Genomic DNA, 21277 nt, shown 5'->3' with positions numbered 1-21277 from the left:
CCAGACTTGCACGTGAGATGTCAAATGAGGAGATATTTAAACCAATCACTAGTCGTCTCGACGAACTTAAAAACAAGGAAGAACCAGCCATCATTGTGAAGACAGAAGTTGAAGATGAAATGCCGACTGTAAAGAAGAGAAAGTATGAGCCAGATCGAGAAGAAGAGGACTTAACGAGTACAGAGTCCATGCACAAGAAAAAAATACCGAAAAAGGGACATCAAGTTAATGCAATGGTCCGACCATACCTGATATCGTTTACGAGCCGGAATAATGACACGACCTACGGAGTGTACTGAAAACATAATAAGTGGTTCCTCGGTGCTAAAGAAATAGACTTTCTACCAGGAAACATCGTGCGCGTAGCAGAGTTCAAAACGCGCGGGACTCCGGGTCTGTACGAATTGCTGTTTCGCAGGGAGCCTAAAGGATATTCTCACAAAGACTTACAAGAGTACAAAAAACTGCTAGAGCTAAACAATTCACATTTTCGCGATAACGATCCAGATAGTGGTGTATATAAAGACGTAGATCATGAAAAAATCGACATTCTCGCTAATCTCTTCAGTGAACTAACAATATATGGCGAAGGTTTAAAAAAGCTAGAAAGTGGTCAGACATTTGACTATGTATATTGGGATGACCCTAATGAATTAGTTGATCGCCTTAGAATTCTACATGCTTCGCTTAGTGTAGGAAACTATTCGCACATCAACGAAATAGTCTCCATACTTGAAGAACTGAAGGAAGCCGGCTACATACAATGAGTCGAACCGGAATCGCTCGCGAACTTCATGCTCCTGCTAGACGGAAATACCTTCGTCGCAAAGTCATAGTTCGTGGAATTGACGATTAATTCCAGGCGGACCTTGTTGAGATGATACAGTATTCCCGATTGAATAAAGGTTTCAAGTACATGTTGACAGTCATCGATTTTTATAGCAAGTTCGCTTGGGCTAGACCTGTCAAATCAAAGACTGCAACTGAAGTAGCCAAGGCCATGAACAATATTTTGCGTGATGGACGTGTACCGTTGCACCTGCAAACGGATCTCGGGAAAGAATTCTATAATGCAACCTTCAAGGCTTTGATGAAGAAGTATGGCATCAAACACTACTGTACATTTAGTAACGTAAAAGCCTCTGTTGTCGAAAGGTTTAACAGAACTTTGCGTTCCAAGATGTGGCGGCAGTTCACGGCTAACGGAAATTACAAGTGGCTTGACATCTTGCCGAAACTAATAAGCGAGTATAATTCCACGGTGCATTCTACCACGAAAATGAAGCCAAAGGACGTAACGGACAATCGCCTGCTTCAAACAGTGTTTTCCAACACGAAGAAGAAAGATCCACGAAAGCGTAAAGCTAACCTCGGTGACATTGTGCGAATCTCCAAGCAGAAAGGTACCTTCGAGAAAGGTTTCACTGCGAACTGGAGTCCAGAACTTTTTCGTGTGACACATGTTCATGAATCAGAGCCTAGGACCTACTACCTTGAAGATTTGGACCGCAAACCTATCCATGGCGGCTTCTATGCCGAAGAGATTCAGCCTACGTTGTATCCCGATATGTACTTGGTGGAGAAGATTATAAAACGAAGAAATGTACTGTCCTACGTCAAGTGGTGGGGCTTTCCACCTCGCTTTAATTCGTGGGTGGCAGATGCAGACATCGAGAAATCCACAAGACTTTAGTAATTTGTCTGTGTATTTTTTTGTACTTGTAGTATGTAATAAAAGTATTTTAAAAGAACTTGTGGTGTTTTTATTTTTCCAAACCTGTCACTTTAGTGGTACTTTTTTAAAGTATTAAAGTTATTTGGTATCGGTCAGGGATCGAACCAAGGACCTAAGTCGATCTAATCAATCAGTATATTTATTGCCAATTTATTTAATGAATTTTGAACTTTTTCCCGAATCTCTAGCATTACAATTACGAATTACCAATATGTTGGTCTTGATGGCTTATAGGATGATGGTAGTAGAGGTTTTAAAGTCTCTTTAAGAATGTTGAACATGGTATATTGAAATTATTATTATTTTACATAAAATTAAACATTATTGCATCGGTCAGGTATTGAACCAAGGATAGGAGCGGATCGAATCAATATGTAAATTAATGGGTGATTTATTTAATGAATTTCTAATTTTTCCCGAATTTCTAGCTAAATAATTACGGATTTTCAAGATGGCGGCCAAATGACAAGATGTCGGGTGTCACAGCAATAATAAATGATTACTGCACTCTAGCGGATAAGAATTAAACTAACATGGCGTCAGCGCACTCACGCCGACGATACACTGATGATGGCTTCCAGCAGACGAGGACAAGATGGCGGACATGACGTCATACTACCTGACGATATATATGCTTTGAAAAAAAAAGTGGTGGGAGTCAGTATGCCTGCAGCCACCGCGGGGGGAAGGATCGGTCGCCATTTTTATTTTTGTTGCACTCGACGGGTTTGAACCGAGGACTCCGAGCTCCGTGTCGTAAATGTTTGTTTTTTAAATATTTTATTAAAAATTTTATTATTTAATTTTTTATAATTTTAAATTTTTTTCATTAAAATCGGATAATAAATTTAAAAATGGCGGCCGTAACGTAAATTGCAACGATGACGTCATAATTCAAAATGGCGGATAACACAATGCCGGAATGTTCGAGAAAACGAAATGACGTCATCCAAGATGGTGGATCCAAGATGGCCGTCGGGGTCAAGGTCAAAGGTCAAGGTCACATCCTGATAGAGGCTTAACTGAGGCTTGAGTTAAGGATGCTTAAGCCTCTATCAGGACATTTCTAGCCGCTGGGATTTTTGAGGAATAAAACGGGAAATTTTCCCTCGAAACGGGAATTTTTCCCTCGAAAACGGGAAATTTTTTCTTAAAACGGGAAATTTTGAGTCATTTTGAGTCATTTTTGAGGAATTTTGAGGAATTTTTGCCGCCCGTGACGTCACAAATCCAATATGGCGGACCGGCTCTCGGCTCCACAGCCTGAAGCGTGATCTAGTACCGCCATTTACATACTACTACCGACACTTTTTACTCGCGCGCAATACATCTGTATGGTTCTAATTGCTATGTTTAAAATAATTATTATAAACAGTACTTACTTATTTCCAACGATACAGTGTTTTCTTCCTTTATTAGTTATTTTCTTCTTACGAGGAGCAAAGAGATGCAATTGAGTCTTCTTCCCCCGTCGCCGGTCAACGTTTTGAATTTCCATAGCACTCGGCTGCCAGATACAAGTTGGAATGCGGCCGCAGTAAGAACTCTGCCACCACGTCCAGGAAGACGAAAAACAACTGAAGAGGAAGCGAAGGATATGCGAAGCAAGGGAGGAGACAGAGAGCCGACCCCTGCTGTGGATGAGCTTGTCGCTCTCTCTCTCTCTATTGTCCTCTAGGCTCGGTATCGCGAAGCCTTCAATATGCCACAACATTGGCAGCATATTTGTGCAGTACACACTTTAAAAAAACAATATTTCTTCAAAATTTTCAGTTGTAACAAGGTGCAAACAGTCACGGGATCGAAAGATAAAGGACATATCTACTAAGGTTAAGTGGTTTTAAGTAAAAATAACAAAAAATAATGGCCCAACACAAGCCAGAAAAGGAGCTACTTTGCAATGTTAAGCCCTTATTTTCTAATTACTAAAGAAACTGATATAGCTAAAACCATTTACCCTTAGTATGAGGTACCTTAATCTCATTTATATGTCAAACACACAATCTCACGACTAATATTTTACGTGAAAAAACGATTCTCCTGAACCTCTACATCACAACTTTCACGGCAGGTAGGCGGGCCCCTTAAGAATCCATCTCTAAAGCCTCCGATAAGCCGTTTCTATGAATTAGGAAACCATGACCACCATTTTGAATTATGACATCACCGTTGAAATTTACGTTACGGACACCATCTTGAAAATCCGTAATTTTTATGTTAGAAAATTGGGAAAATATTAAAATTCATAAAAAATAATCGAATTTTATAAATACAAAGGGCATAGCCGGATTAATATGGGAATTCTGCCCCCATGGCTTTTTTGACTCATACTTAGGGGGTCGATTTGGTGTCGAATGAAAATAAGTCACACCAATTTTTAGCTCTTTAACTCAAACGGTATTCGAGAATTTAAAAAAAAAAACTGTTTTTTCAAAATTATTTTTATTTTTATAGTAAAATTCGGAATTGATTAATGATGATTTTTTTTTCCTAATTCTTACGAGTCCAAAACACAAAAAAATCATATGATCATGATTCTCAAATAGAAAACCGATTTTTAACGGAGAAAAGATTTTTTTTTCCCAGCCATCTTGAAATATGTCACTGACCAAAATTCGTCAGAAAATGTCTTTTATACTTCTCTATACTCAGGAATTTTTTTGAATTTTTATAAATGGTGGAACAATTCCAAAAAAATTAAAAACTCATTTTTTTCTTCAAAATCTTGCGTTTTAACAAACTTACATTTTTTTGTACACATAAATACGTAGAAAATTTTATTTTTGTTTAAAATTCACAATTACATTACTTATTAAATATTCTCAATCTTTATACTAGACAACGATCACGTTAAAACTATGTTTTTCAAAATTTTGGCCAAGTTGGCACATTATAACGCCATCTATCGGGATTTTCTGTATCCATTTATTATTTCTTCTAAGGTTCCGCTTGTTTAGATAACCTAAAAACAAAGAAGCCTTTATGGTTGATGTTATTGTCTGAATAGCAGTTAACGCATTAATTAATTCAGTACATATATTGACAATATTTTTTCGTTTCACCATAAAATTATACTGGAGTATCATTGTTGTTATATTATATCGTCTCATCTTTATGAGATACTATTTTTGTCGTTAAATAGTGTCACAGTCGATTAAAAAGACTCAAGTAAGTGAAGTTTTATATTTAATCAGTTTATATATCTTTGGCTCCAGGGAGTAAGAGTATAAGTCAAAATATTGAATTTTTTTTTTTTCGGATATTAGTATTTTTTAAGTAGCCGACTATGTGTGTCTAAGAGTATAAGTCTCTACTGTACTTTGTTTCCAGTGTAATAACGATTTGAACCTAACAGTCCAAGAGAAATAAAGTTCATTATGTTGGGTGTAAGAGTACAAGTCAACTTATACTGTTACACCCAAGTCAAAATTATGTTGGGTGTAAGAGTACAAGTCAACTTATACTGTTACACCCAAGTCAAAATTATGTTGGTACTGTTGCTTGTTTACTGACTTATACTATTGGGAACAACTTCTCCCAGCTGTTGGTTGTGGTTAGAATTTAACTTATAAAGTTATAACAATAGTAGAAGATTCTGCGTTATTTTTCACTATTCCTCTGATTTTTACATTATAATGTATAGTGTGTAGGAGAAATAATGTATAGCAGAGGAAAAAAACTTGTTGAACTTGTAAAAACGAAAATAGCTAAAGAGAATACCTCCAGTTTAAATGCAGGTAAGTGCTAATTAAATTTAGTGTGGTACTCCATTTATGTCTGTAACTGCAGTAAAATCTTTTGCATTATTACTTTTGTCTTTTATTTTATTTCAGATGTGATTGAAAATGTGAAAGACATACCTGTTGTAACAAACGACCGAATTGAGGTTAGGGACGATATAGATGAGAAAGGAACTGTGAATATCGCGGAATACTGGTCAGGTAAGGACAAAAGTTATGTTGCTTTTATAGTGCAGTTATTCTCATGTTATGATAGTGCCCATATTTTATTTGTTTATTTATTGCAGAAAGAAAAACAAACGAGGACGATCATGTCTTTGTTCAAGATACTAGGAACACAATTTCGAATGGTATGGATGAAGAAATTTCTAATGTGACTGAAGAACAACTCGTTAATGTTGATGGCACACAGCTACCAAACACCTCATCATACAATTGGGAACTTGATGAAGTTTTATTTGAAGTTGTTGTTGAGGACACAGGCCTTGCAAGTAAGTTACATAGTATGAGTTGGCATGTAAGCGTAGATGTAAAACTATTATTATATTGTAGTCTTTGGCTTTATTGTGTGGTTATACTTACGTCATTATTTTTATGTGTAGGTAATAATGAAGATGGAAGTTTGACAGTGCTCCAACCAATGGTTATTGAAGACATTGCAGATGCAAATAACAGAAATAAAGAAAATGAACCACATTATGAACAGAGTGAATTTTCCTATGATGTTGTTGATGAGGACAGAGGCCTTGAAAATACGCGGAACACATGGGCAGGTAAGAGAGTTGATACAAAACTAATCATTCTTTTAAAAGTCATTGGCATTATTGTGTGCTTGTAGCTAAAATAATTGTTTTACTTATAGGTAATAATGGAGATGGAAGTTTGACAGTGCTCCATCCAATGGTTACTGAAGACATTGCAGAAGTAAATATTGATAATGGAGAAATTGATCCAGATTATGAACCGATAGAAGAGAAAATCTCAAGTGAAGATGATGTTTCCGTTAATGTTCCTCGCCAGAGGAAGGCTGGTCTCGGAGAAAAAGAAGACAATACACAAACAATTGAAGCTGAAGTGAAAAAATGTAGGTTTTCAAGAGCAAGAAAAAGAGAAAAGTGTGTAAACCGTAACAGAGGGGTGTCATACACAACTTTAAGCGGTAAATTTGTCAAAGCTAGAGTAATGAAACCTCTTAGAGACTGTCGAGCAGAATGTAGAAAGAGACTTCCTGAAGACATAAGAGAAAGTATTTTTAAAGAATATTGGTCTCTTGGTAGTAGAGACAGGAGAGTAGCATATGTTGCCAGCCTTGTTGATACTATGGAAACCAAAACATCAAGAAAAAGAGCTTACAATCCTGATAAAGAGAAATTTAGAATGGTTACACATACGTTTCATTTTAAGATAAATGGGAAAAGAGAAAAAGTTTGTAGGGGATGTTTTATGAACACATTAGATGAGACACAAATGTTTGTAACTCTTGCAATCACCAACAGAAGTACCTCTACATCTGGTATCACACAGCAGGACAACAGGGGAAAAACATCACCTGGTAATGCAATTTCTGATGAACGACTGGATGAGGTTCGAAGGCATATACAATCATTCCCTTCTTACGAATCTCATTACACGCGAAGAACAAACAACAAGAAGTATCTTCCTTCTTTTCTGGATTTGAATACTATGTTCTCATTTTACAAAGAATCAACTTCTAATCCTGTGGGGCGTACTGTATATACTAGGGAGTTTAAGTCCTTGGGACTAGCCTTTAAAGCACCAAAAGTAGACACTTGTCATAGGTGTGACACATTACAAATGAAAGTGAAGCTAGCGAGTGGTGCAGAAGAAGAAGATATAAAACAGGAAATATCTGTGCATCATGCAGAAGCTGATAAAGCATACCTACAGAAAGATCTCGACAAGAAAACTGCTAAAGATGATCCTAGCAAAAGGTGTTTTACGTTCGACTTACAACAATGTTTGCCCACACCTTTTGTTCAGTCGTCTGTGTCTTTTTACAAAAGACAGCTCTGGACGTATAATTTAACTATGCACGAAACTAGTAAACCATCTGTTCGTTGTTATATGTGGCATGAAGGCGAAGGTGCTCGTGGAGCAAATCAAGTTGCCACATGTGTATTGAGAGAGCTTTCTGAGTTACCTGAAGATGTAACGCACATTATTTTATATTCAGATACATGTGGCGGCCAGAACCGTAACTCGCATGTAGCAGCAATGTTTCTGTATTTGATGCAACAGAAATGTAATCTTCAGTTGGTGGACCATAAATTTATGGTGAGTGGGCATAGTCATATGGAATGTGACACAGACCATGCACTTATAGAAAAGCAGAAGAAAAAACTGCGCTTCACTGTGTCACACCCCCATGACTGGTACCAGCTTGTCAGAACTGTTGGAAGGAAAAACAAATTTGAAGTTGTAGAACTTAATCATCAGGACTTCCTCAATTTTGCTGAGCTGTACAAAACTAGTCTCTTTCTTAGAAAGAAGGATAGTTCAGGAGAACCCTTCAAGTGGACTGAGATGAGATGGCTCAGATACACTCAAGAACGACGAGTGATTCAATTTAAGAACACACTTGATGAAGACGCACCTTTCAGAGAAATTTGTTTAAAACGACGGAACCGCAGTCCAGATGAGCTGTTACATCCAAAGAAATGTTATAACTCCACACTTGCCATTTCCAAAGAGAAAAAGAAGGATCTCTTGGAGCTGTTGCCATTGATAGACACAGTTTTTCACAGCTTTTATTTAAACTTGAAAACTACTGTGGATGCAAGAGATGTACTTCCTGATATAGAGGAATTCAATGAATGAATATTTTTGCACTTTCCGGAGCTTTACCTTCCAAAGGTTTTTGTAATAAGTATACGAATGTTGTCAATTAATCATTTTCTTAGCAAAAAGTGTCATCTAATTTAAGAAAACCTGCAATATTCTCACCAGTATAAGTCATGTAATTAATGGTCTTAAGAGTACATGTCTTTAAACCTGCAGTGTTCTCACCAGTATAAGTCATGTAAATGATGGGCCCTAACAGTACATGTCATTTATTTAATCTTTAGCAATAAAGAAAGAAATATTGTTGTTGTAAAATGCTAATAAATCATTTACTAAGCATATGTAGCCATTTGGTTTATTTAAAATAATGGAAATTTGATATTGTCACTAATTTAAAATCTTTAAACCTCTCTCCTGAAAAATAGAAGTTTTTGACTTATACTATTACTCCCTGGAGCAATAGATATGTCCAAATTCCTAATATATAATTTTAACATTGATTTCAGAATGGATTTTGATAAAAAATGTATCAATTGTAACATATATTTGCGTAAAGCGGTTGGTTATAAAAAAGTTGTTATGACAATTGATGAAGCTAATATTGCGACAGAAAAAATTGGAAAGAGAGTTCTTGTTAATGATGCCTTTTGTAGTAAGTGTCGAGTTATTTTAACAAGACCACCTATACTTAAGAACACTGAGGATTCATCTGCAGATCAAGTTAGTATCAAAAGCCAGCCAATTTTTTCTCAGTCTTCATCCACTACTGTTTCATCCGTATCATCATCTGAAGATCCTTCATATGTTATTGAAGAAAAAATGGAAGAAGAGTTAGAATTTGTGGAGTTGGGTTTTCCCCGAATCATATCGACACATGAATACTGTTGCCTTTGTGGATTATCAGCAAATATCACAATCGTTCAATTTGAAGCACGCAAACAAGTATTTTCGACAAGACGACTCTTTATTCCTGAAGGAAATCGGTGTTGTAAAGATCATATTATAAAAAAGCGGTTTTATGATGAAGAAATTAACAATTTTCGAATTAATTCGAATACCAGTGTATTTGAAGTTCGTGATTTGGAAAAATTACTTGGGCAGCTGGCTATTGGCACTGATTCGTCTATAATTGATAAAATTGGAGATCACTCGTTTTCAGAAAAACAGTTGGAGGTATTTACGAGCTTTACCTGGGAAAAATTGATAAAACTTCGTGAAATGCTAACGTCGATGAGAAAATCAGTGAATCGTAATGCCATTCAAGCTCTTGTTATTTTTTTTATTCAAATTACGAACAGGAAATTCAAATGCAGTGATATCTTCCATTTTTGGTTTAGCTCGGGAACAAATGGTATCCGACTACTGTGATGAAGTAATATCTTCGTTTGAAAAAGATATTTTACCTCAGTATTTCGGAATCGATGCTATTAGTAGGGAGACATTACTCGCCAATACGTCAAATACTGCTAAAATGCTGTATCAAGTGAAAGATGACCAGTTGATATTCATTTGCGATGGAACATATATTCGTCATCAAAAAAGTGCAAATAACGAATACCAGAGGAAATCATATTCTGGTCAAAAGAAAGTTCCTCTGTGCAAACCATTCACGATATGTACTACAAATGGTTTCGTTATAGATATGCTTGGGCCATATACAGCTAATATGAACGATGCTGAGATTATGAGAAACATGTTAAGTGATCCCAATGGTCTGATTAAGTTGCTGAAAAAAGGTGACATTATTGTAGTTGATCGTGGCTTCCGGGATGTGATAGTATATTTAGAAGAATTGGGGTTTAAAGTGCTTATGCCTGCTCTCAAAGGAAAACGCAATCAACTGACCACAGATGAATCAAATGAATCCCGCTTTGTTAGCAAAATCCGTTGGGTTTTTGAAGCAGTACATGGAGATATTAAGCAGAAGTTTAGGATTTTAGATCATAAACTAGACAATAAATTGCTTCCAAAAACTGGTGTTTTTTGTCGAATCGCTTGTTTTCTGCACAATGAATTTGGTAAGAGACTTGATTCTGATCTCGATCTTTCTGAAAAAATTATTGCCGCCATGAACTCAAAAAAGTATCAAGATAATACCTTAGCCTTAGAAATAGAGACTAATCGTTGGGCAAGAAGAAAAGTTCCTTTTGCAACCATAACTTCAGATATATTAGGTAACTGATTTTCCTGAATTAACGGAACAAGAACTCAAAATTCTATTCACGGGATCATATCAAATGTCTCAAGCTGTATCGTATTTAGCTGAAATGATGGATGAAAACGGAACGATAAAACTTTATTATTTAAAAATTACACCTAATATTATAAAATTCAAAGTCAGATCTCGACATATTAATTCGAGGACATATCATTGTTTTGTTGAATATAGTCAGATAAGAACAATATCTCTGGAATAACTCGATATTGTTGTGATTGTGCAAATGGTAGACGTACTGTTGGATGTTGCTCACACATTGCTGCCATTATATACTATTTATCTTACGCTCGATACTTAGCGAAAAACCTAAAACCAGCTGAGATACTTAGTCGCCTGTTTATTGATGAAAAAATCAGTGTCGTCGTGAATGAAGACAGTGATGAAGACTAGCCTAATTATTATTTTGATTAAATTTTTATTTTTTCTGTATCAAAATTCAAAATATTTCCCAATAGTTTGAAAAAATATATAAGTATTACCTTTAAGTGTCTTTTGAATCAATAATAACCCTTCTAATCACTTTAACCTACTGAATCTTTCTGTTTATCTTTTGCAAAAATATGTTTTGGTAAAAAAAAAAAAAATTTTACGTATTTATGTGTACTAAAAAAAATGTAAGTTTGTTAAAACGCAAGATTTTGAAGAAAAAAATAAATGAGTTTTTAATTTTTTTGGAATTGTTCCACCATTTCTAAAAATTCAAAAAAATTCCTGAGTATAGAGGAGTATAAAAGACATTTTCTGAAGAATTTTGGTGAGTGACATATTTCAAGATGGCTGGAAAAAAAATTTCTTTTCTCCGTTAAAAATCGGTTTTCTATTTGAGAATCATGATCATGTGATTTTTTCATGTTTTGGACTCGTAAGAATAAGGAAAAAAATCATCATTAATCAATTCCGAATTTTACTATAAAAATAAAAATAATTTTGAAAAAACAGTTTTTTTTTTTTTAAATTATCGAATACCGTTTGAGTTAAAGAGCTAAAAATTGGTGTGAATTATTTTCATTCGACACCAAATCGACCCCCTAAGTATGAGTCAAAAAAGCCATGGGGGCAGAATTCCCATATTAATCCGGCTATGCCATTTAATAAAACATTATTTTAAAATCTTTAATGTACACTTACGCCATGGAGCTCGGAGTCCACGGTTCAAACCCGGTGAGGTCAAAAATAAAAAAATTACAAAATTACAAAACATTCTGGCTTGTGCTTGAACTCTGACGCCGTCCCCGTGGCTGCAGGAAGGGACGCGTTGGCAAAGGGCTCCCCGGGCTGTTATGGCCTCCCAGGACGCCGTATTAATAAAAAACACACACGTACTTTTAGCTGGTTTATTCCGTCGCACACTTTACACTTGACACGCTCACGTGACTGGCCGCTTCATCGTCGACCTAAGCTCCACGCACGCCACCCTCTATTGGCGGACTTTTTACGGCCACACGGTAACCCGGTGGCAAGTACATTAATAAGGGTTGTTCCCGGCGAGTTGCGAGTGGGATGCTCGGGTGAGCGGTAAGTCTGTTCCTACCTACGTGAAAGTCTGCGGAACGCAACGTGAAATACGTGGACGACTGGTCATACAAAATTACTTAATACAAAACACTACACTACAGTCACTGTGGTTAGTCCCGGGTTCGGACCAGGCCCGGGTGTCCCACACAGGTGGTTATACAAAGGCGGCTACTCCGCGTGGTGGCTGGGGCCACGTTACGCTGGGTACGGACGCGGCGGTATCCGGCAGGATATCGCACTCGCGACCGTGACACGTCCCAGTTAATGACTCGTCTTAACACTTAGGTTCGCGTTTGGCGCAGTGCCGCCCCGCGTGGGCGAAGAACTATTTCCCGAGGTGGGATTTCACTAGCGTGAGGCGCAGGTGCCACGAGGGGTCACCTAATTAATTACGTAGCACACGAAAAGCCCGGTATCGGGCTACACATTATATTGAAGGACCGTGCGAAATCTCGAACGGCCGATTCGGGCCGACCGGGGAGCTGAATTAAACGGTTTGACTATATTTACCTATTGCAGTGACTGGTGGAGTTGGCGCGAAAGTTGAGAGCTCCCCGTGCGTGGGCTGCCGGCTCTGGCGAGTGCTGGATGGCGACTAACTAACCTCCCTGGCCGCCGGGGCCAGGGAGGGGGATAATTCCGCGGGAAACTGCGGAGCGCGGGAAGATGATTTCGGCCAGCTTTGTGAATGATCCCAGTTTACAAAATGATTATTAAATTAACATTAATTATTAGTTATTTTACAAGTATTAGTTTTTGTTTGTCTTATCAAATGCATGAACAAATTATTTAGTTGCGCAGTGCCACACCCGGCCGGGCGCTTTGCACACGTAGGGGGCCGTGACTGACGTCACGCCGTTCGGGGCACTGCACTATGTTGCACGCACGGGCGCGTTCGAGGCGTGGCACTGATCAGGTGTTGAGGACACATAACGGCCTGTGCTCTCAGAGGGAGCACTGACGACGGCGTCAACTCTATCCTTGTTATACAAATGAGAAGTTCACAAGCTGTCAATAGCTTTTTTTTGTAATAATTTTTTTTAATAATTTTTTTCTGTGATTTTTCTGATATCGAAGAAAATGTGTGATGGTTTTCTCCATGTGCAGCTGATTATTCTTGTCAACATTATGATGGTTTTCTCCTTATGCTCCTGATTATTCCTGTGGTTTCTCCAAGTGCTTCTGGTTGTTTCTGGGAAATCAATCTATGCATGAAGGATTTTTTACTTAATGAATCATTTCATTTTTTTCAGAGTTAACTTTAATTATTTAAATTTCTGTTACTAAATCATCATTTGCAAAATTTTTATTAGGCGTATTTAAAAAAAAACATTACTCAGTCCAAAAATAAGACGGATGAGAAACACTATCACGAAGGACGAACTTCCTTCTCCTTGTTGTCTAGCGAAGCCTTCCTTCTTATGCGATCGTTAGTGAGCAGCCCGCAACCCACATAAAATAAATAATATTTACCTGCAAGCAAAATGTGTCGTCATCTGTTGTTGACAAGCAGAACTACTTACAACAAGTTGCTTTGCATAAGATAACTTAACTCTTGCTGATGTAATATTTAAAAAATTCTATTTAAATAATGGTTCCAATTGGAAAACTGTCAGTTTGCATCTAACATTAGTCACAGAAGATACAATGTATCATGGTTAGTTATCTGCAGCTGAATCGGAAGGAAGCCGCTGTAGATACGGTAGCAAGGATTTTGTCATGAGAAGGAATGCTAGACGTCATATAGAAGAATGATTGTGTTAAAAACCCACTACGCAAAATGTTAAGCTGTAATCGGTTTAGCAGGTTGTTAACACGAATTGCCAGCTTAAAAAGACATGGTAGAAAATGTAAAGCCAAGCCCACTTATGGCATAGAGGACATCGATGGATCTACTAGACTAATGAAGAGTGATCTGCATTACGACAATAATTTTCCTTGTCTTGGGAGAGATTATGTTCGTGACTCTTCCAATCTCGACAACGAACTTAAATTGAAGGACGTCGATGATTTATGGAAGAATGAAGACAATGGAAGAATTCTTAACATGGAAAGTGAGAATACATTCAAGTTGAATTCAAGTAGATCTTTCCTACTTTGTGAAAATGATGGACTCCTAAAAAGGAAGCATGAAGACGATGAAGACACTTCGACATCATTGATATCGAATTCTAACGGTAATCTGGGTGAAGACGATGTCTTCTACGGTGATTGCTACAGTGACTCTGAGGCTGTTGGCAAAGGCATACACTGTGATTAAGCACCTAAAGCTGACAAGATCGAAGAATTTGGCGGTGTCCTCAGACCGAAACGATGGAAACGACGTTTTATAATAAATAAATCTGATAAAGCTTATTATGATCACTGGGACGATTGTGATATTAAAAGTATTTATAGTCAGCATGCAAGTAAATGGTGGTAGAAGAGATTGATTACACATCATGGAAAGATCCAAACATATTGGTTGACCGTCTAAGACTTATACATGGCTCGCTTTGTGCCGGAAACTATTCGTGCATCAAATAAATATCATTCATACTCGAAGAACTGAGGGAAGCTTGCTACATACAATAATGGCTTGTTTTACTTGTATTTGTATAATGTTGAGAAATAAATTAAATATTGAAAGTAAAAATTTAATGTTTCATTTCTTGTATTATGATTTCTAACTAAGCCTGTGTGTTTCCGCTACTGTGTGTGTTCATTCCGTTTCCTGTGTGTACTGTGTGTACTGTGTGTTCATTCCGTTTCTTGTGTGTACTGTGTGTTCATTCCGCTTCCTGTGTGTACCGTGTGTTCATTCCGTTTCCTGTGTGTACTGTGTGTACTGTGTGTACATGGTCTATATGCCTGACATTGTTCATGACCCGGTCTGCGGTATATGTATATGTATGGATGGCTTTGTACATGAACATTTTAAAGGTTATTCTAAGTATCAAAAACTATACTTTCATGTTAGGCTTATCGATAACATATTTAATTCGTTGGTCAGATATATTGTCTTGAGTTGTTTTTGTAGAGTTAATGATTAATAAACTCTGCGAAAGGTAATGGTAACCAAAATATAAAATTTATTTAATATTTAGTTACCTTTGTCACTGTTCAAGTATCGAACCAAGGACAGGAACTGATCGAATCAATTTGTAAATTGATTGTAATTTTTTTTGGTGAATTCTGAAATTTTACCGCATTTCTAGCTAAATAATTACACGATTCCAAGATGGCACCCAAATTTTAAGATGGCGGGCACCTCAGTAATAATAAATTATGCACTCTAACAGGTTAGAATAAAACTAGCATGATGGTAATGTACTCTATAAGACGAGTACACACACAAGATGGTGTCCTCCAGCAGACGAAAACAAGATGGTGGCAATGTCCTCGAGCAGGTGGTAGCTCCTGGTAGCACGTACTTAACATAAAATGTCGGATCCATGATGGTCGTCAAGGTCAAAGTCAAATTTCAAGGTAAAGGTCAAATTTCAAGGTCAAGGTCAAATTTAAAGGTCAAGGTTAAAGGTCAAGGTTCAAGGCCAAGGTCAATGTTTAAGGTCGAGGTAAAATTTCAATGCCAAGAGTCGAGGTCAAATTTCAATGCCAAGAGTCGAGGTCAAATTTCAATGCCAAGAGTCGAGGTCAAAGGTATGGTGAACAGAAAATTATACTAACATGTCGCCAGCACACTCCAGCAGACGAAAACAAAATGGTGACTTCCAGCAGACGAAGACAAGGTGTCGGACATGATGTCATACCAGTTTACGATATATACCTTGTTATTGGTGGTGGTAGGTCAGTCTGTAGGTGGCTTCTGTGGAGGAACGATCTGTCGTTTTTTATTTTTTGCTCTTACCAGTTTCGAACCAAGGACGGGAATCGATCTAATCAATTAGTATTCTAATAAGTTAATTTTTTGGTGAATTTTGAACTTCTTTTTCATTAAAATCGGATAATAAATAAAGATTTTCAAGATGGCACCTTTAACGATAATTGATAGGTACAAGTGGTGACAATTCAAAATGTCGGGTGTGGTGTAAGATGTTTTTATTACTTTTTATTGAGAAATTTTTAATATATTATTAAATTACTGGTTTACTCGTGCCGGAAATCGAACCGAGGACCGAAATTATTTAAATAACTAAACATTTGAAGTACACAAGTTTTAACATATTTTTTGGAATTTTTTCGGAATTTCTAGCATTGAAATTACGGATTTTCAAGATGGCGGCCGTAACGCGAATTGCAACAGTTGTGACTTAAACATAGCTCTACAAACTTTACTTGAGTACTCCTGCTTCCAAATGTTCAACAGAAAGATTATTTCCTGCTCTAAGGTACATAAATAATTATTTAAGAACATCACAGATAAAGGATTATCTTAGTCATCTTGGTGTTCTTGCAATTGAATCTGACTGAAAAGTGAAACTGGACTATGAGGAAATAATAAACTTGTTTGCAAATGACAGGGCAAGGAAGAAGCCACATTATATTTAAATAATTGGGGTTCTGTCCTCTGATCTGAGATTATATCTTCTAAAATTTAATGTAAGATTTTTGTATTAAGATGTTTCTGTTTAAATTTCAATAAACACACATTTATAGTGTTTGCCGGTCTTAGTTAAGTACTCAAACAAGTAAAGAAACATTTCAACATGTTATTTAAAGTCTTGGGTAATAAAGGTTTCTTTGCCCAAGGACGTCAGGAGTTCTAAATATAGGGCCTGCGTACAAGTTTGGCTTCTATGATAAGAACTTCTTCACGATGTAGTGTTTGTTTGCCAAATAAGTTCCCGATTATGAATTGCACCCTTAATGAAACCCTGCTCTATGCGATGACTTGCAGCGTGTGCGCTCGCCGAGTAGCTCGGACCATGCCTGCTCGAGGCACGGCTGTCCAGCCCGGCCTTTAGCGCACATCAGGTCCACGCAGCCCTAGCATGTGAAGGCCCGTCTACAACAGTCCGAACATGTGGGTGGTACGTGTCATTAGCCGAATGTGAATGACGTCACATTGTCGCATGGAAAACTGCTCTGTCTACAATGCTATGTCCAATGTCCGAATGTATACAGTAGACACTAAAGCGCAGTAAATTTAATTATCATTTAATGATAGAGAGAATAGCGAACGCATGGTGAAGGGGTAAAAAGCAGGATATATCTCCTCCTCCTTACCGAAGTTGGTAAAAAAATATAAAATACTCGTATCAGTGATGACTGCATGTTATTTTGGATGTTTCAAGGTGAACTGTTACAACACCTGTAATTCCAACTGTGTGAGATACCGCGTTGCCTACGACTTATTCTGTAGGTCCATATGTCAGTGTGTTGGTGTCAATAGTAATTTCATTTTTTAATATATGTGCTCAAAGTTTTAATTTTTTTAATGTTTCAAATTCCTCGCGAAAAATTCCTGTTCCACCACTGGATATTATTTGCAAATTATTTATTTAATAAGCTTATATAGAATTTTTTGCACTACACCAATAATATTTTCACCTTAACTCTTTGGATTTTGATAAATGTATGCAGATTATGTAATTTTAAAAACATAATTTCTAAGAAAATCATGTCTTAAATGAAACTACATTCGAAAATGTTATTTATTACTAAACAATTATAATACATAGTGAACAAAAGACGAGGATGAAAGTATTAAAAAATAATAAATCATATCAATTTATATAGCCAAATAACTTTATTTCGACAATGTAGAAAGCAATTCATATTTCATTAGGCAGCCCTAATTTCATGTTGCACGGACATTTTTATGGAGCATATGGATTTGTTACATATGACGTAAGTTCAAATTTTATTTGTTTTTATTTTTGATGAAAAACATGTGATTTTTACTGTTGGTGTGCAGTTTAAAAATAACTGCAATTAAAATTAAATGAAATATTTATACCTCGATTCATTTGTTATTTTCACAAAAAAACTTCCTCTTGCAGCTGAAACATTTCTGCGTCACTTAAATCTTTAGGTAACAGTATTGATGTTTGATTATTTCATTTAGTAGAGAAATAGCCCTCTACCTGGTGAGTAGTCTCCATTGTTACCCTACAAGAAAAAATTACCATTAACATCACAAATATATTACAATACCATAATATTTTAGGTAGAAAATAACAAATTGGAAGTAAAGTTTTAAACACAAGGTAATAATTAACAAAAACAGTGTTGATTTTTGAGTAAGTTGGTTAGTTTAATTCTATATGTGTACCATTTATATAATGTATCCATTTGACTAAATACAGTTGTTTGGTCTTTTTTGTTTACCTCACAATAAATACATTTGATTTTTTAATGATACATTTTCTGATTTAATTACGGTGATAATAAATAAATTATAAAATATACATGTAAAATATAAACTATTAATATAAAAACCTTATTTTGAAACACTTAAAATTATAAAACTGTAATTTATGCTACAGCCTACAATAGTATACATTTCGTAAAGTGTGGCCTGTTGTTTATTTGTTACCACTTCATGGCCAAAACTTAGTATAACCTGTTATGGGTCAAGGTAGGACAGTAGTTATATACTGGACTTGCATTCCACAGGCCCCAGGTTCGAATCCCGGTCCGAGCATACCGACACCAGTTTCTCGTGGTCTCCCGAAATAACTTCAAGCAAATTCTGGGATAGTTCCATGGACGATTCCTTCTCTAATTGAGCTGGTTAAAGCCAAAGTGATGAAGTCATGTTTTCTGTTATTCTGAGTTATACTTAGGAACGCACCCTACTACCATAAAACAGTTTGTGAAAATATGGTGCAGGAACTATCTTTGTTAAATAAGTCACAAATGGCCGCATATGTATTACATGATAATGGAATAGAATATTAGTTTGCAGCCAAAGTGGTGCATGTCTGACTTACACCACAATGCTTTACAACAATGTGTTTAATGTTGGTCTGTTGTATTACCCACATTAAGTATTGTCATGAATGAGTGTAAGGTTTCTCTAATTTTGTTTGTGTTTGATAATGGTATTCCAGAAAGAAAGAATATCGTAAAATGAAACAAAACTCTGGTAAGGCTTGTGCAAATTTAAAAGGTAAAAAGATAAAGGAAAAACAATTCAGTAAAGTAAACTGCCACTGCAGAATGAAGTGAATTGATAAGGTGGATGAAGAAAACCATAAAAAAATTGGTTGTCTGTAAAGTCAGTTTACGGACGATAGTTTAACGTGACAACGTCATAACAAAACATTGATGAAATGATTGATCCAGAAGAAAAGGAAATATCATATTCGGCCTGAGACTGAGCCGTAATAGGTTTTTGCAACCAAACCATTTAGGCATTAAAAATATTATATTCTTTGAGAAATAATTTTTTTTATAATTTTTCAATCTTTTGCATAATAAAATCTACCTCTGCATACTTTTATGAATAAAATTGAATCATTTTTATTGAATTATCACTATTTTGTATGGATACAAAGGAGTGAAATGAAATGTGCAATTGAATTAATAAATTTACTTTTATTTTCATTCATTAATTCAAATATATTTATTACTTTTGAAATGTTGCGTGCGCCAAATTTATTTTTACAAGTACAAAAAATAGCTTCGCAGCTGCCGGGTTTCAAACCGAAAACCTCTAGGTAAAGAATTAAGTACGCTAACCACACGCCCACGAGGCCATACTAAAGTAATGTAGTTTCAAATGTTTTATATATATATATATATATATATATATATTTATAAAAACTTTGTTCACGGTAGGGGTATAATATTAACACGATTTTATAACAAATACGCATTTCAAATACACCAAACTTATTTATAATGTGTTACAATATTTTTTAAAACATTGTGCAAAAGATTCCGGGTGTAATTTGAACTATTATGTATAACTGTAAAACACCATTGTTGGTTCAAAACGTATTTGAAATTTTCAACATTACTTTTAAATAACCGTACCGATTGTGCTGAAAATCGGTGGACGATCGTTAAATTACATAATAATAATAATTCAAACGACGAAAATATGATTGAAAAGTCAAATCGATGGTTGTTCCAATCGAGTGGAAGAGAGATGCCACGCATGCGTACAATGAGCATGAAGAGAGATTACACGCATGCGTACAATGAGCAAACAGAACACATCCGTAGTGGGACATCCGTAGTGGGACACGTTTTCGTGCGTGCAGCCGGCGTTCATCGATTTATTAGACGTTGTCACGTCAAAAACATTTGAAAGCCTCTGGAATATTGGTTTATTTAAGTAATGCTTTTGTACGTAGTTTATTCAAACAAGAACAGCCAAAGGAAAGACGTCCCAGAGACAATTCGAGACCCACAAAGACAGTGATTAACCAAAATTATATTCTAATTGGTGGAAGCAGACAAACGGGAAACTGGTACTCCTGCTAATAAAATTCCTGAAGATAAAAAAATATACGATAACACATCTCAAGTTTCCTAATGTATCAATCCCATTACAATAGAGCCCATAACCCAAACAGAACATATTTGTCTTCAAAACTTAATATTAGCCTGTATGAAAAGGATTGAAAAACAAAGGTTGTACCAGTGAAAGAAGCCATTAATAGTAGAACTTTCATTAGCAACTTAAAATTGTACTTCAATTTGCCCAAAAAAGATACATGTCTAAAATGTGACCATTACAAAATTCTCAAAAGTGCTCTTGTAGTAGATAAAAACACCAAAAGGAAGTTAGAAGTTAAACATGAACTTTATTTACAGAAGGCAGAGGCAGTACAGCAGTCCATGAAGCGTGACAAAGGAAAAAAAAAAGAGAGTGATACTCTTTACTATGTGTAAGAACTGTAAAAGGTAACCAATGTGGTTATGTACAGACATGTATGCACTTGTGAGAACCGAAATGTTGAACTTGCATTAATGTTCATGGTAGCCATTCAGTGTGACAACAATGATATCAATGTTATTGACCATAAATTTATAGTGAAGTAGCCATTCATTTTTTGCCCAACGATGCAAATTTTGGTTCTATCGAAGGTTATGCTAAGACTCGAACTATTTTCAGTCGAGAAAAATAGTAATAGCAAAAGCAAGAATAAACAAATAGTTTTATGTTACAGTCATGTACAGTGAAGATTTGAAGTTGATAAAAAACTTGAGCAAGCAGTTACCAACCAGATGGTTAATGAAAGGAAGCGGTCTGTGTCTTGGCTAAAAATGCAATGGATTCGTTCCACAAAACACGAGAAATTTGCTCTATTTTACAAAGAAATTCTCAATAAAGATTTCCCTTTCGAATCCATCAATTTAAAACCACCA

The sequence above is a fragment of the Bacillus rossius genome, chromosome 2, assembly GCF_032445375.1.
Source record: "Bacillus rossius redtenbacheri isolate Brsri chromosome 2, Brsri_v3, whole genome shotgun sequence".
Classification (NCBI taxonomy): domain Eukaryota; kingdom Metazoa; phylum Arthropoda; class Insecta; order Phasmatodea; family Bacillidae; genus Bacillus; species Bacillus rossius.
The sequence above is the reverse complement of the archived record's forward strand: the minus strand, read 5'-3'. Positions refer to the sequence as shown.